The 15979-nt window shown below is 41.4% G+C and overlaps 1 protein-coding gene across 5 annotated transcripts in view; it reads right to left on the minus strand.

Annotated features, from left to right (window-relative positions):
• PLXNB2 (plexin B2) overlaps window positions 1-15979 on the minus strand; it is a 255615-nt gene that overhangs the window by 216375 nt on the left and 23261 nt on the right. The window lies entirely within an intron of this gene.

Raw genomic sequence — 15979 nt, forward strand, 5'->3', positions numbered from 1 at the left:
ATCACAGTGACACAAACATATCCCTTTCTTCTTGTCTCCCCCAGTTAACTCCATCCACCACTTTCACACTTTATTCTTCCCTCCACAAACCAAATGGCCCCTCCTGGGGGCCAAGGTTGAGGTATGGTGATGATTTGGGGCTGTGACACACAAGATCCCAGAGGAACCAGGGCTGGACCACGTCATTCAGCCTTCCATTTCTATGTCTCCAACGTGAGACTAGTGGTCCTCACTGGCAGAGAGTTACAACAATACACTTTTGAATCTTCAAAGCATGCACATATAACAGTAAAGGATCCAGAGAAAGATTCTGCTAGCAGTATATAAAAGCAAAAAGAATGGATTCAAATCAACTGTGCTGCTCAGCACTGCGCCTTTCCCCCTGGGGATCTCAGGGAGTGCATCCCTGGGTAGTGGGACAGAAACCACTGCAAACACAGGCAGGTGCTGCCCCAAAGGCTGTGAGCATTGGTTTCATCACACTGGCACACAGGGCCAGGGGCCAGTTTCCAACTGCTGGTAGTGCTGGCTCCTTTTTTACCTGGTACATGCACAAGTTGAAATGCAAAGTGGGCACTGGATGTTTTTCAGAGAGATTAAATAATCTTTTGATCTTGAGAACAGAGGGCAGCATCTTCAGAGGCTGCATGTGCATGTTTTTCTCATGATCAAATCCCTTTGAGGTATCTTAGAGAGGACATGCTCAAAACACCTCAAGTTTCAGGATGTTTGGCTAATCTAGACTCCAGAAGTCGTGTCTGTATTCAGCAAAGATATTATTTGTTTCTTCAACATCTCTTACAGCCTCTCAGCTACATTTCCCCCACTCCTCTGATTCTTTCCATATGTCTTCCAAAAGCAGAATCTTCTGCTAACCAATTCTTGTACCACTGGTTCCAAAGGATCAACAACTTTGTGGCTTCAGAGCCACTTGTTGCAGGACTCCTGTTACCCATGAACAAATTATAGTCTGAAAAGCATCCAGAACAACTGAGTTTTTCATTCTGAGACCACCAGGGCTAAGGTGGGAAGCTGCTGAACTCTCAAATGATCCAATATGGAAGAGTGAGAAGGGAGAAACAAGCTGCTTTATCGTAGGAGGGTAATGGGCAAAATGAAAGACCCAAGCTGGGCTAAGAACCAAGACACTCTTTCCTGCAAGAAGGAAGCAGTAGAAAATAATTTTTACAAATTGTACCACCATGATAATAGGACCGAGACTCACTAGACTATTTCGTCTCAGGGACAGAGATGCAGCAGGCTGGATTTCTCTTTTAGATTCCAGGTAACTCTTCCATGTACAGTGACTGATGGCTACCATTTAGTTCTAAAATTCTCATTTCTACCCCTCAGAAAACAATTTTATTGAAAAAAATAGCTTAATGAGGCAGAGAAGCAAAGAATTGCAGTCCTAAATAAAGGCTCTAACAAGTATCAAGTGCTGTGACTGAAGGAGTAGCTGTACATTAAGTCGTTCTAAAGCAGCAAGCATGGCTTGAGGAATTCTCACGTACGCCTCTGTATGCTTCGACATCAGCTGTGCCCATTCTTGTACTATACATTGTTAATTGGCAACTGAGGCAACGTGGATCTAAAAAAAATCAGACAAAACTAAAAAGCTGTTTATATTTTAAAATAAAAGAATGAATCAACTTATTTCAGTTGTCTTTAGCCACGCAAGCACTGAAAGCAACAGAAGAAGTCATTCTCCTTAGGATGACCAGCAGAAAGGCACTTAGGGGAAAGCTTAGGATATCTCAAAACCACAAAGAGATGTGAAATTTGGAACATGACTGAAACCTGTGTCCTAGTTCTGCCGGTCTGCCTATAGCACTGGTATGGATATGGCAGAGCCGTCACTTACAGAAACATCTTGCAGTGCTTCAATATGGAAATATTCCTGGTAACTATGTCAGTCCAAACTAAAAATAAAATATAACTGTTAGTCATTTGATCCCTGTCCAAAAGCTTGGACAACTCATTGCAGGAAGTTTTTCTGTGGAGCAAGGACAACAGTAATAACATCCAACAGCTCCTGAAGCAATGACTACTGAGATGGTATTTCATTCTTATATAACTTTCTCTCTTATAATAGGATTTGTTATATATATATATATATACACACACACATATATATACACACACACACCTCAATCTCACGATATTGATAAGGATTTTTCTTTGTAAACTACTGTTTACTTCAAAGGAGCACTGTAATCAGTGGAGAAGCAACTTGTAAAGGCAGAGAGGTGTAAGAGAAAAAGGATTTTTCTGCATTCAAGGAGGAGAAATAGCTATTCTGTCCCAGTTCTCTCACTAAAGAAGTACACTGCAAATTGAGAGAGCTCTTACCTATAAGATAAAAATATGTGTGCTGCCACAGAGTCCTTTCTATTTGGAAAGAAGGAAGACTTGGGGGGTCTAAGTGGGAGAGAGAGGGACAAACTTCAATCCTCTGGCTGTTTTAGGGGAGGGCCCAGCTATAGCTCTGTTAAGAAACTGAAGATACTGAACAAGGGAGTAAAATAAAGTGTCGCAGCAAAATTTTGGAGCATACTAGGAAATTCAGGCTGTTTTTCTTCATGAGAAGAGAAATGCGCAGAGGTAGCACAAGCAGCAGCTCCTCATGTTTCCTCCAGGCTGGGGAGAGCACAGCCACCTCCCAGCTTCCTCCCCCCTCCCCAAACCACACACTCCTTTCCCTGCCTGCAATCTCTCTTCCCACTGTTCTGGCAAGTCTTTCTCTTCCCTTTCTTTGCCTTAGCTCCAAGTTGCCAAGCAGGTTAAAAAAAAAAAAAAGAACAACAAAAAACCAAAAAACCCAAAAAACCCAAACCAAAACAGAAAAGAGCTGAACATATCTGCAGAAGGACATGGGGGTTAGGGAGATCCTGTGTCATGTTAACAGACCACAAGTGTTTTGTGCAAGAATCACCTTTCTGATACTGTTGGGAAAATTGTTAACTTTTTAAAAAAATATGGATGGATGGATGGATACTTATTTTCTCAGATAACATTCCACTGTGTTTCTTTCCTCTCTAGCATACACATCATTAAATAAAACAATTACTCATTAGCAGTGCAAGAACATTATGATTCAAATAAAATGGGAAGCAGAACAGCTAAGTAAATATGCAAGAGCAAAATATCACAGAGCCATCTGAATTAGAGCCACTACTCAGCTTTCTTTATGTCTAACTGAAATCTGTTTCAAGATTGAAAGCACTCAACAAGACTAAGTAATGCTAAGAGCAGGAGGAAAGAGTTTCAAAGAACTCGTTTCATAAATATCCCTTAATTTGTAGGATATTACCTTAAATTAAGTTGAAGCAAGCCATATCTGTAAGATTAGCCTATGGCTGAATTGCAGGTGCTAATAGCAATAGCAAGCAAATCATGCTACCCTGACTGTGAATAGGTCAGAGTTATGTTCTCATTAGACACCTTTCAGGAAAATGGAGAAGCAAATGTGTCCCTAAAGCTGCCATTAGCACAGCGTGGGCTGCTGGGTGTACCTGGCTCATGTGCCCCAACTTTAGCAGTGGCTTTCCATTCACCAGCCTTTTGCTGGAGAACCCGAGGCTTTCAGGCACACTGAAATGGAGACTCAGGCACCCTCTCAACCTGCCACAGAAGTATTTCACTGGAGTTTTGGAAATCAGCAGGTACCATTTTCTGAGAAAGTCACAGAAGACACTATACCGCATTTTTTAAAGTTAAAATGTTGAGTTCTCAGCCCCAAATCATTTGCTCCTACAAGTTTCTAAGTGTGAGACGAGAAGCTACTGAGGTTGAAGACTTGTTAAATACCACATTATAAGAATGTTTTAGACTACAAAACATGAATTGTTTTAGCAATATTTAGGGAGTGAAAATAAGTTCACTGTGGAAACTGCAGACCATATAAGACATTGATCTTAATGATTCATTTCCTATGAACCTAAATGTTCATAGAAAATGAAGAACATACAAAATTAAGATACAGAATCCTCAGGATTCTGTCAATCCTCAGTCAATATAGCTCTAGGAAAATCAGACATATAATCCGCAGCCTGACAAATTTAGTTAAAGAAGGTACATGATGTCTTTCAGCATCTTATAACTAAGCCCCTACAATGAAACAGTTCTTTTTAAAAACAGATGCCACAAGTTAACAAAGCAGATCAAATAGCTCATAATTCCCAATGATTCTCATTCAATCCTTGATATACCAGCTCTCCTCATATTTATAAGAAACAAAACCTGAAGCAAAAATCTTCCAGGAACATGGAAGTACTAGTTAAGAAAGTGCTGGTATAAATCCATCATTCCATCAATTTTCCTCTGACCTGAACAAAAGCACAAATCAAGTTCAAAGATATGATGATGTGGATCACGAGATACAATAAACTCAATTTAACAGCAGCGCTGCTACTGTAGCCAAACAAGATCACAAAGAAAGCAAAAATTAGTTGACAGTGTTGGAATATAATTTGGAAGAGAGCAATGTAAAAGATCATTAGGGTCACAGTTGTTTACCTGCTAGCACAATCACTCCAGGGAAGTGGAGAGAGAGCAAACTCTAACACACACAGCATCAAAGCATCATGTTGAAATTGTGAGATGTAATTACATCATTTAACATTGGACTTCCTAAAATGTATCTGTTTCTGACATTGACTGCTTGAATCTAATGTCATTACATTGGTAAGAGCTCAGATGGGAGATATACACTCTATTTAGAACTAGACTTAAAGACAGACACTATAGCCAATCCATTTAATTTAGTAGACAGGAGGTAAGGAGGGAATGATAGAGGTAATAAGCATTGCCTGTGTCAGCTTATAGATGCTAGGTCTTTTTCTTAGACTTGATTTGATCAGAGAACACCAATCCAGAAGCTGTTCTTAGGAATTTGCCAGATTTTATAAGCATTCCCACACCTCATTGATGAAATAAATTCTTGAGGAAAGACCACTGGCTACTCCCCAGTCTATTTTCTTCACAGAAAAACCAAGGCAAACCAACATTATGGGTACACCCATAATGGGGCATCTGAACTGAAGAAAGAATACAAAGTGCTTTTTCAACTCAGAATTAACCACTGCAAACTACTTGATTTTTCCTGTTTTTTCCAGTCAGCCTCTCACCTGCCAGACAGGGATCAACTGCTTCCATGGGTCCCCTCTGGCCTTCAAAACAACAAATGCAGGGGCTCATTTCCATCAAAATCTGACCCCAACCTCTTCCAGGGCCAAACCAAAAGTCCCCTTTTTGGATAGACAAGGTTTGCTGCTCTGACGTTGCTTCCCTCACAATGCTTACCCACACTCAAGACACACCAGGAAAAACAAAAATGTGACTTTAGCACAGGAATAATTGAGGACCATTCAGAAACCATTCAACAGATGTGGTAGAGTAATATAATACAACTAACTTCTCTAAAGCCATGTCTTTAGCTTCCAAGCTTCATCCTTACTGGAATATGGCACTGAATTTTTAATCATATTGCTATTATGAAGTGGTAATGAGCATTAGCTGATGACTCAGAATAATAATTACTAGGTGGTGCTATCATGAAGGTACAATTTCAGAAACCAAGCAGGTGTTACTTTCCTGAATGATTCAAAAATCACAAGCAGCCAGTCCTCCGGATAATTTTACACGGAAGCTATGCACATCTGAAATGCCGTTCTTCTCATGTCCAAAACAGGTGGAGAAGGAAGTTTTTCCTTAATGCCGCTAAGCTGATTGGTTGTCAGGGTTCAGAAATAATTCCCCAAGTACAAGGTTTGGCTTTTTCATGATGTGTCAAGCATGTCTCTATTAAAAAGGTTAGGTTGCCTTTTCTTGCAGAAAGAAATATTTCAGGCTTGCTTCCACCTAAACCTCCCACAGCCCCCAATTCTGAATGTCAGTCATTTTGCATCAGTGGCAACAGCAGCAATAAATGCCTACTTGTAATTACAGCATATTGGTTTTATCATTACAGGGTCTGTAATAAAAGAATAAAACAAATATATAAAAGTATTCATTAAAAAAAAAGTAAAAGGGGGCTATTTTTAAAGTAGCGGAATACATAATTAAAAACAGGAAGTAACCCTTAAAAATTGTGCAGACCAGTGTTAGAGCTCTGAATTCTGGTAACTTTTTTGAAAATACCTGTTATGAAAGTCTTCGCTTTTCTCCTGAATTGTTCTCCAGGTTACCCCACTGCACCATAAATTGAATCATGAGATTTCAATGTCTCCAATCCTAATGAAAAGCCAGCTGACTGGGGATATATCCATGATATTTTTACTACAGAGTATTTCAACATGAGATTGTTTGTGACAGCAATTCAAAACCACTGAATCTCACAACACCCTTCTCTCCTGGGTGTTTCGGTAGTTCTTTTTTCAATCACTTGAAATAGCTATATGATGGAGTTACATGGGACTTGTTATGGGAATGATAGAAAGCTGATTAAGTGTTTTTTTTAAAAAAAATAACAGATTTTCCTTGTGCATGTCTTAAATCCTCTCCCACAGCACTGCTACTTAAACAATTCATTTAAAATTTTGTGTGATAGCATGTTCTTAATTTCTTTATTAAATTAACTGGTTTACCAAAAAAGGATGATTGGGAAGTCTTTCCCCATGATATGGTGATTTTTCTGTTTTGTAAGGGGTTTGCAGGGAGTTAGTGATAGAGGCAGGAAACAACAAAACCTTGGGCGTGTTGGGCCATCAGTTGTGACGTGGGCTGCTGGAGGAATCCTGTCTCCACCACGAGCATGCCCATGGTGACTAATGCCTTCACACCCTGCAGCATAGGATCACTCTCACCCCATGGTTATGTCATTTTTAAAGCATCTGGTGGTAATTTAGAAATACAAAACTAAAAACCAGACAAGCACGTACTTGGTAGGTCTACAATTCACAAAAGCAGCGGTGCAGTCACAGGTAAAACAAGTAAATAATGAGATTAACCCTTCTTAAATCTGAACTGGGGAGTTTACCTGTTTACTACCTTGCTTTGAACACCAAGAAAAGAATTATTCACCTGTTACAACTGGCAGTTGAGCAACACAGAAGAGATGTTTACAGTGGTGGATAGATGAGCTTCATTACTATGGAACTAGCCTCTTGTATGGAGACGCTGTACCCATTTTAAGCCCTTAGTAAAGCAGATTAATTTATCTATTATCACTGCAAGCAATCTCCACTGGATGTTTAAGTTATTACATTAGGCAAGCTGCCCTCATGGATGGTATACACCCAATGAACACTCCATAAGAACAAGAAAAATTTCTCTCTGACCTCCTCCAGATCCCTCATGTGCACACACTGACAGAGGTCCTCAGTGGGCTCCTCCACTGGCTCATGCCACCAAACCCACGTGTCAGTGCTCAGCTCTGAAACCCCCAGCACAGAACTACAGAACTATTTATTTTTGTTTGCAGTTTAAAGATAGCAACATTTAATGAAATTAATGTCACTTATTCTCTTGGGCACCACTGAAACGTACTGAAGTGAACTCAATGTAGGGTGTAATTCAGGAAATTACACTCATTGAAGACATTTAAATGTTAATCTGTAAATATGCTTGTTCCTTATTCCATCAGGATTTGTTTCCATTTCTTTGAGCACTTGGGCCCCTCATCAGACAACACCATCTCCCTTAGAAGGCTGGAAGCAAAAGAAGACGACACTACCGAACATGGGCATTTCAACTGGAGCCCACCTTCACACCCACGATCATCCAGTGCCATCCCTTGCCACTCACTGCTGAATGAGCTCAAGACGCTTTTGAAAAACAGCCCAACGGTGATTGTGCTGAGCCATTTTGAATTAAGGCCCCGGTACCATCTACTTTGATGCACAGCTTTTTGTTTTGTTTAGAAACCCGAGAGCTGTCCTGATAAGACAGAGGAAACATCCTCTAGTCCAGCACATTCCCCTGAGAACAGACTTCATCTCACTTTCTACAGAGCAGCCCAAACTAGTCATTAGGTTATTTCTGTTTTCGAGGAGACTGAGCCCTCCCAGGAGCAATTCAGCTTCCCTAGTTTAGGTGCCTATCTCAGGCTTGCATGAATCACCTCAGCCTCCCTACTTCCCATCCCCTGATGATTGTTTGCTGTAAATAAATGTACAGAGCTAGAAATTATGTGTCTTGCTGAAGACAGTCGGGGAAAATGAACCACATTTTAACAGTAGCCAGCAGCAGCCACTGAAGACCACTCATTTTTCATGCCAGATATCTTCCCAGATTCCTAAGAAAAATGAGTTTCAGGACTTCCTAAATTGAAAGTTGCATCAAGGCTTCAAAGTTACCAAAGGTTTTATTTTCTATGTATGTGCCTAATCTTTTCTCAATATCACTGGCATTTAAAAGCTTCCTGCAGCAATTCCGTGATTTAGTTTTCCCTTGAACAGGAGAAGAGGCAGAAGAGGGAACTGAAGGATTTAGGCCTGCTGTCTGATAATTGTATTGTTCCTAGTCTGTACTTTTAAATTACATCATTTTTTCTCTGTCATGCCATTTTTCACATCAACTGAAGAGTTTTTTTGTAAGAAAAGGTGTCCCAACCAGCAGGTGAAATTTTCAGAACCCTCCAGGGTATCTAAGATTCAAAAGTTTATGGATCTATAAAATCACAGGGATAATTCTGCTTTTGCTCTCTACTTTCCTAGTATTTCTTATTTTCTATTTACTTTACTGACCACCACTGCACACTGACTGACAAAGTATTATCCATTGCACCTCCAATAGTATGTTGAGGCTTTTTAGCCCCTCAGAAAGAAGAGGATTATTTCCTTTCCCCCTTCATACATTATTTTGCATTCCTTGACACTGAATTTCATTTCCCCATTTTTCCAGCTCTCTCTTGAAAGAGCCTCTGCAAGTAATTTCAGGCAGCTTCAAGTCAGATTATTGTAAATAATTTCAGTACTCTCTACAAGTTCTGTTATCTACTTAAAATCAGATCACTGATGAATATGTTGAACAGCTCCAACAACAGATCTTTGATGGACTCAAGCCAGTAATAGCTGCTATAGAACAAGGATGTTAATCAGATATTGCATTTCATTGTTTCCTATATTTAATCACTTAGCACTCTTTCTTTCATTCCCTGATAACTGTGGTTCTAAAATATTTCTGTGAAATATAGCCTGTACTTTTATTTTCAAAGAGCTTTTTACAAAGTACCAGCTAGATCTGCTGTATCCATATAGTAGCTTCCCTCCAAAACTTGCACAGAATCACAAGAAGCAAATTCCCTTTACAGAAGACATGCTGTCTCCTCTCTGGTTCATTTTATTTCTGTTATCGACTGCTTCTATTCCTATTCTGATTTTTACAAAACTACGTTATGCAGGAGCAAGATTTACTGATAATCTCCCTCTATGACCCCCAGACCGGTATATTATTGGTTTATTTAAGCAGACAGCAAACTAGGAGCAATTTCTTATTTTTATTCCTCTAGAGCTCTGCATGAACAGCATCCAGCTTCAGTGCCTTGTTACCAGAAGTTGTCGTTGGTTTGTTTTTTTTTTTTTCCCTGTGAGAAGCCCTTTAGAGCTGACATTTCAAAAAGCACCAGGTGACTATCAAGGAGACATGTCTGGTCCAGTGAAGGCAAGTCCCCGCAATCTGGCTGCCTTGAAGATACCAACAGCAATTTTAGCAAAGCTAAGGATCTGTCGCCTAAGAGCAGCAAAGGCATGAGAAAAGACAGAGTACAAGGTAAAAGGATAAGGGATGAGTCACACTATTTAAAATAACTGACATCTACGTTTCCCTTCATTTTGGCACCTAATAACATGCGTGTCCTCAGCCCACTCAGACTGGAGGATAGGGGCGTAGGCAGGAGCTCTGCTGTGAACCATGGATGAAGGTGCCACCCTCAGCCCCCTGGGGCGGGACAGCCTCACGCACACCCAGTCAGTCTGCAGTAACACCGCGGTCAGCGCGGCTGCAGCGTCGGGGCGTCGCTTCCCATGGGCAGCAGGGACTTCCAGTACTGAGGATCCCGCACCACTCCAACAAGAAGAGGGGGGAAGACCAGCTCTCCCCTTAACTTCAAGCTCTCCCCTTAGCTTCAGAAAACATGGATCCATCCTCTGTTTAAGATGGTGACAGTTGTAGCTTAGGCCCATCGTAAAATGATGAAGGAAGTGATCAGAGTGGAATTTCAGCACTTTACCACTATTTGCTTTGATGCGTGGTACTGTAGTTTGCAGTAGTTGTGCCAACCCCAAATATTTCCAGAGCAATGTCTTAGATGATTTTCTTCCCATGAAAAAAACCCCGAACAACTCTGAAGTCAAACACACATGGGGCATCCCCATTCCCATCTGTATGGCTTTATTTTCATCATGTGATTTTTGAGCAGCAATGCACTTCCATTGTTTTTGTCTTTCACTACATTTTTCAAAATACAGGAATTCAATTGAAAGCTGGAAGTATTTATAATGTGACCTCAGGGAACTGGGCTTAAAACAAATACCCCATGAAATATTGCAAGATTCATGGAAGAAGCTGTACTTTAGACCATACTTAAGTGATGCAGCAACAGTGGAAATTTAGCATGTGTATCTGCTGGTAGATAATTAAATAGGTTTGCAGCTTTCAATCATGTCATTTCATAAATGCACTTGCCCAGGCATTGCTTAACGTCACGCTGATCATCTTGGCAAAGAGGCCAGGATTTCCAAGGTTGGATTGGTTTTACAGCCCCTCTCAGAAAACATATAATTCAGAAAAGCCCAAGTACTTAGAATTTATTTTATTTTTCTGGAACAAAAGGTCCAAGTTGAATATAGCTTTGCAGTTCCCTTCAATAATTTAAACACTATCAACATAAAATATAAGTACTGCAATTATAGCCTCATATTTAGAATAAATATGATTCAAAAAGCTAGGAAAATTGTTATTACACACAAATGACTCTTAATTTTTTCCATCTTGAAGGAAAAAAAAAAACAAACCAAGAAGCTAAATTAGTAGCACATAATCCAAATAAACAGATTTTTAAAGAAGCTGTTTGAACTCTTCAAATTAATTTTTTCCAAGAGCCCATCTGGGACTGACTTCCATCACCACACTATGAGAGCTTTGTTAGAAAGGTGTTATAACAATATTCCAGAAACAGCAGCAGAACTTTTCTCCCTTGAACACAGCTTGCAACTTTTCACACACAGCGATGAGCAAGAAACACTCTGTCTCTCTACAAAAAGCCTACCTGCAATTTTCTTCTTCAGCTTCATATAGATGTAGAAGAAAAAACAGATTGTCCCATGAAAGAATAAGCAAACTAGCTGTCAGTCAGGCCAGACAATCTCAGTACAAATAAAGGAAGATTACTGGAAAATACATGGTCCAATATAGTGACAGAAATCACTCTTGTCAAGTTGTACTAATACACAGTGACTTGCAGGCTACTTTGGGTGCGTTACTTCTCCAAACTTATTTTTTTTCTCATGATTGTAAATGCTGAACTACATTTTTCTTATGTCCCCAATACAGGGTGGTTGGATTGGTTTTGGTATGATTCATAATCAACTGCTTTAAAATTTTATTTTTTCCCCCATGATTTAAGTGAATGTGTCATTGTCACTTGGGAACAAGCAACAAAAAGCATGAACAGGAACATGTTCAGCACAGTGAGCAAGGCCAAATATTTTTGGATCTCTGTCTTCCAGCATAACTAGAATAACTTCAAAGTTTCTCCCATAGACCTTGCTGCAAACTCCTACCGCTCACTGAGAAGTCAAAAGTGGCTATGCCAATTCAGCCTTTCATTTTAATTAAATCTAAAAATCAGGAATTATTTAACATTATTTTATACTGCTTAGGGCCAATAATTGGACTCTATGTGCCTTTTTTTTTTTTTGCAGCCAAGGGCATAATTCTGGCAGGTTCACATAGCTTTTGCTCACAATCCCTGAGTACACAGATCCTTCAAGCCAATTGGGACACAGCTAACAGATGCTTGGAGACGATGTTATGGGTGGTTTTTATAAGGGCTAGGCTCCCTTTGGCTGCTAGACAGGATTCCTCACAGAGGTGAGCCAGGAAAAACTAATATCTAAGTAGAAGCTCCTTAGCAAGGCAATTAAAACGCAGCTATGTCCGTGTCTTTTCCAGGGCTGTGATAAACCCAGCTCCAACGCAGGAAAAAATGAGGTTACTGGAGAGAAACCAGGGCCCAGGCATTCTCATTCAGAGTACAAGGACCTTCAGCCTCGGCCCCTCTCCAGCTCCATTATGGCACAACCATTTCCACTGATCTTGTGACTCATCCTGCATGAGAAGACTCGTATTCATAGATACAGCCCAATCTTAATCACTTTGTTTTGGACTAGAACAAAATTAGAGCAGTTTAGCTACAGAAGTGTGTACAAGGTGGACAAGGGACACCCAGCTCAGCACTGCTGTCACTCTGTGGGAAAATGTGCCCAGCTCCCCTCCAGCCCAGTTGGGCTCTGTCTGCGCTTATGGTAAGATGGGGCTATGCCTTCAGTTCTGTCACCAAGGAGTTGAAGTAAAAGTCTCACCAGCTCCCAGGGAGTTCCTTGGACTCTGTTTTACCAGCTTTTAGCAAGTGGGCAGCAGCTATGGAGAGGGGTGGAAAGTGCAGAAGCACGTGGGGAAGGTTGCTGCTGCACCTTGCCAATCCTCTGGCAGTGGCAAAGCTGGTTTGGGGAGCTGCGTCCCTCCCACTGCTGCCACCCCATGCCTCCCTGCCTGCACAGGAGAGCTACCACACCTTTCCCCTGTGCTAATTCAGCTGCTTTCCTAACCACAGACAAGCTGGGTACATGTTCACACATAGAGTTTAAAAATAAAACCTCCAAAAGAGCACTGTGTTCTTTAAAAAAGCCCAAACAAATCACCCCCAAATCAAAACATCTCACAGGTCTGGCACAACACACAGCCCTTCCAGAAGCTGAATTAGCTGGGGAGGAAGCACTACCCACCAGCTGCAGAGAATAAGAGGCACAAGGATCTGGAGGCAGGACGGAAACCACCGAACTCCAACCCTGCCCATAAAGAAAGGGGAACAGCACTCAGCCTGAAAGCTACTTTTGCAGACAAAGGATGACTACAAGTATATTAAAGTCTCTTGGAAGTAGCCCAACCAGCACGACACATGTTTCAACATAATGCATGTGCATTGCCAACAGCAAGCTTGTATCGTGGGGTGCATGCAGTCCTGCAGTCACCCTAGCCACCCAGACACCTGGGTGTGCAGGCTGCAAAGCCATCTGGGCCCTGGCCATATTGATGATCTCAAGTCCACTAGTGGCAAATAAGGAATGTTTTTATTTACCTTTCATTTTTAAGCATTTAGATTTAAATTGCTCTTCCTTCTCAAGTTAATACCAGGAACAGGGAGATTAATACTGCATTAAGAAAATGCTTACATTCCCTCAGTCATTCGACTCCAGAAGCTGGGGATTTAAGCTGGTGATAAACTATTTTCAAGACTAGTGACAAAATGTACAAATTGTGCAAATTGGCATTAACCTACAAGACAAACACACATCTCCCTCTGAAAGCTCCCCTCCCCACCTGTCAGGCAAAACCTCTTGCAAACACTGCCACATCTCCCTGTGTCTCTGCATGTTGCTCACACAAGCTTCCTTCTGCTCCCAGCAGGAGCCAGTCCAGGGACTTTTTAATCCCACCTCCCTGCTGCTCAGACCCTGACACTAGGGTGAAAAACTCATACCCACCATCGGTGCAAAGTTCAAGCCAGTGACTAGTAGTGTACTCCAGAGGCGAGTACTGGGTCCAGTACTGTTCAACATCATCATCAGTCATGGGGATGACGGGGCAGCGTACCCACAGCAAGGCTGCAGATGACACATAGCCAAGAGGAGTGGCTGATACACTCGTCGCACTGCCATACAGAGGAACCTTGACTGACTGAAGGAATGAACCAACAGGAACCTCATGAGCAAGGAGAAGTGCAAAGTCCTCCAGTGGGGAACAGCCCCAGGCATCAGAATATGCTGAGGGCCATTTAGTTTGACTAAAGCCAATGTGCAGTCTGAATTGGCAAATGGCTTAAATAGTCCTGTGGACACTCACAGGTAGGGAGGCTGGGTACAACTGGAACATTAGAAAATATCTCTTACAGACTACTGAATCAGCTTTGAAATACATCCCCAAACCACTCAGTGCCTGCCAGTGTGTCTCAGAACCAATCATTGCCAGAGGTCCTAGGAGATCTTTCCTCATCGGAAACTGAGCTGCTGAGTCCTGGCCTCCAGCCAGCCCTAGCCTGTGACCACCTTCCTGGGGCCTAGGGCATCAGCACTAAATGCTGAACCTGACCCACCAGAACAAGAAATTTTCGCTGTGCTGAAAAAAAGAGGATCTGTTCAGTCAGATCCATCACATACCTCCCATCATGCCACTGCTACCCATTTTTCTCCACCATCTTCTCATTTGAGGCTTGTCTGTGCCTAAAGGCAGAACAATCATCTGCCCTGAGCAGAAAAGAAAGATGTGAAAGCTATAAACTTCCTAAACATCCCTCCTGCCAACACCTGTCATTCGTTTCTACATTTCCTATTTGCTCTGTTTTCATTTAAGGTATTATATGACTCAGATGAGGCCTCAACAACTTCAAAAGAATTCCTGACTGCCTCAGCTGTTAAAAGTAGCTGAGCCATTGATCATCATCAGAAGATGTAGTCTCAGAAGAAACGATATCATTTGTAAACAAATAATCCTGTGAACACGAACACTCCACCAGCTGCGAATAACAGGGAAACAAATACTTGGTTGGGGAGGTGAGAAGCCCTCCCAGCACACCAATGGACCATCTTAGGGATAACAAAGAGTCACACCTTTACAAACAGCCCAGCTAACAAGAACATGCTCTTCCAAAGGCAGGGTGAGGGAGAGGAGCAATTTTCTTTTGCTGTTTTTGGGTATCTGAAAGCAATTTCATGCTGCTGGCTCAGGATGCGAGCAAGCAAGACTGCTCATCCCTAATACAACCAATTCCCTCCATTCAAAGGGTGTTTTTTGAGCTGACAGTTTCCATACATACCCTCACATGCTGCATTTCATGGCTGACCAAAGAGTGAAGTCTGGAGAAGGAAATGCATGACTGCATGGCAACACAAGTGAAAAATCAAACTATTTTCCTTCCCTTACCTCCAGCTAGCTACAACAGGATCAGCCTGCCTGGGATATGAAACCTGTGTCTACAGAAACAAATTAATGAAGATCAGCACCATGGATTAGAGCACATAAAGAGTGAAAGATGCTATACAGAAGTCCACTGACACATCTGCCAGTCGCTCATTCTTCAAGAGTAGTGGACCAAATACCCATAAAAATGAACTTTTTAAAATAAATGCCTTCATATACAATAAATGCCTTTCATATGAAAGGTCAATGTTTCATATTGCAAAATGTAATGGACAACTCCTGGCAAACATTTAATTTCAATACAGTGCAGGTTCAAAAGCTGCTGCTGCTGGAATGGAGCAGCTATTGTGCAAGTCTGTTTTTTTGGAAGGAAAAGGATGCCAAAATCTGCACCAGATGCCCCACATTCCCCTAAAAAAAAGTATGTTTAGCATATTCAGTTCAATACCACACCATTCATACAGAGGCCACCAAGAATCTGCAAAGGTTTGTTAAACAGGAAGTAGGCATCTAACCAAGAATAGCCACAACAAAGTAGACACAGACATGGTCCTTTTGGTCTTCAGCCAGAACCCCAAGTACCTAGAAATAATGACTTGGTAAGACAGTGTCCCTGAATCAGCTGGAGCAAGTTCCCACTTTTCCAGAAAACCACCTGGTAAAATCTTTGAAGAAATCATTGTGCATGGAGGAGAAAAAAAAAGAAACAACCTCATATTATCTTCACTGCTGGGCAAATACATAATGAAATCTAAAGCATGTCAACTAGCCACCAAAAGCCTGGCTGAGCTGATGCCTTGAAGTGAAATTCATCTTGCTTAAGTTCATACAGAGTACACCT

The sequence above is a fragment of the Hirundo rustica genome, chromosome 4 (genome assembly GCF_015227805.2).
Source record: "Hirundo rustica isolate bHirRus1 chromosome 4, bHirRus1.pri.v3, whole genome shotgun sequence".
Taxonomy (NCBI): domain Eukaryota; kingdom Metazoa; phylum Chordata; class Aves; order Passeriformes; family Hirundinidae; genus Hirundo; species Hirundo rustica.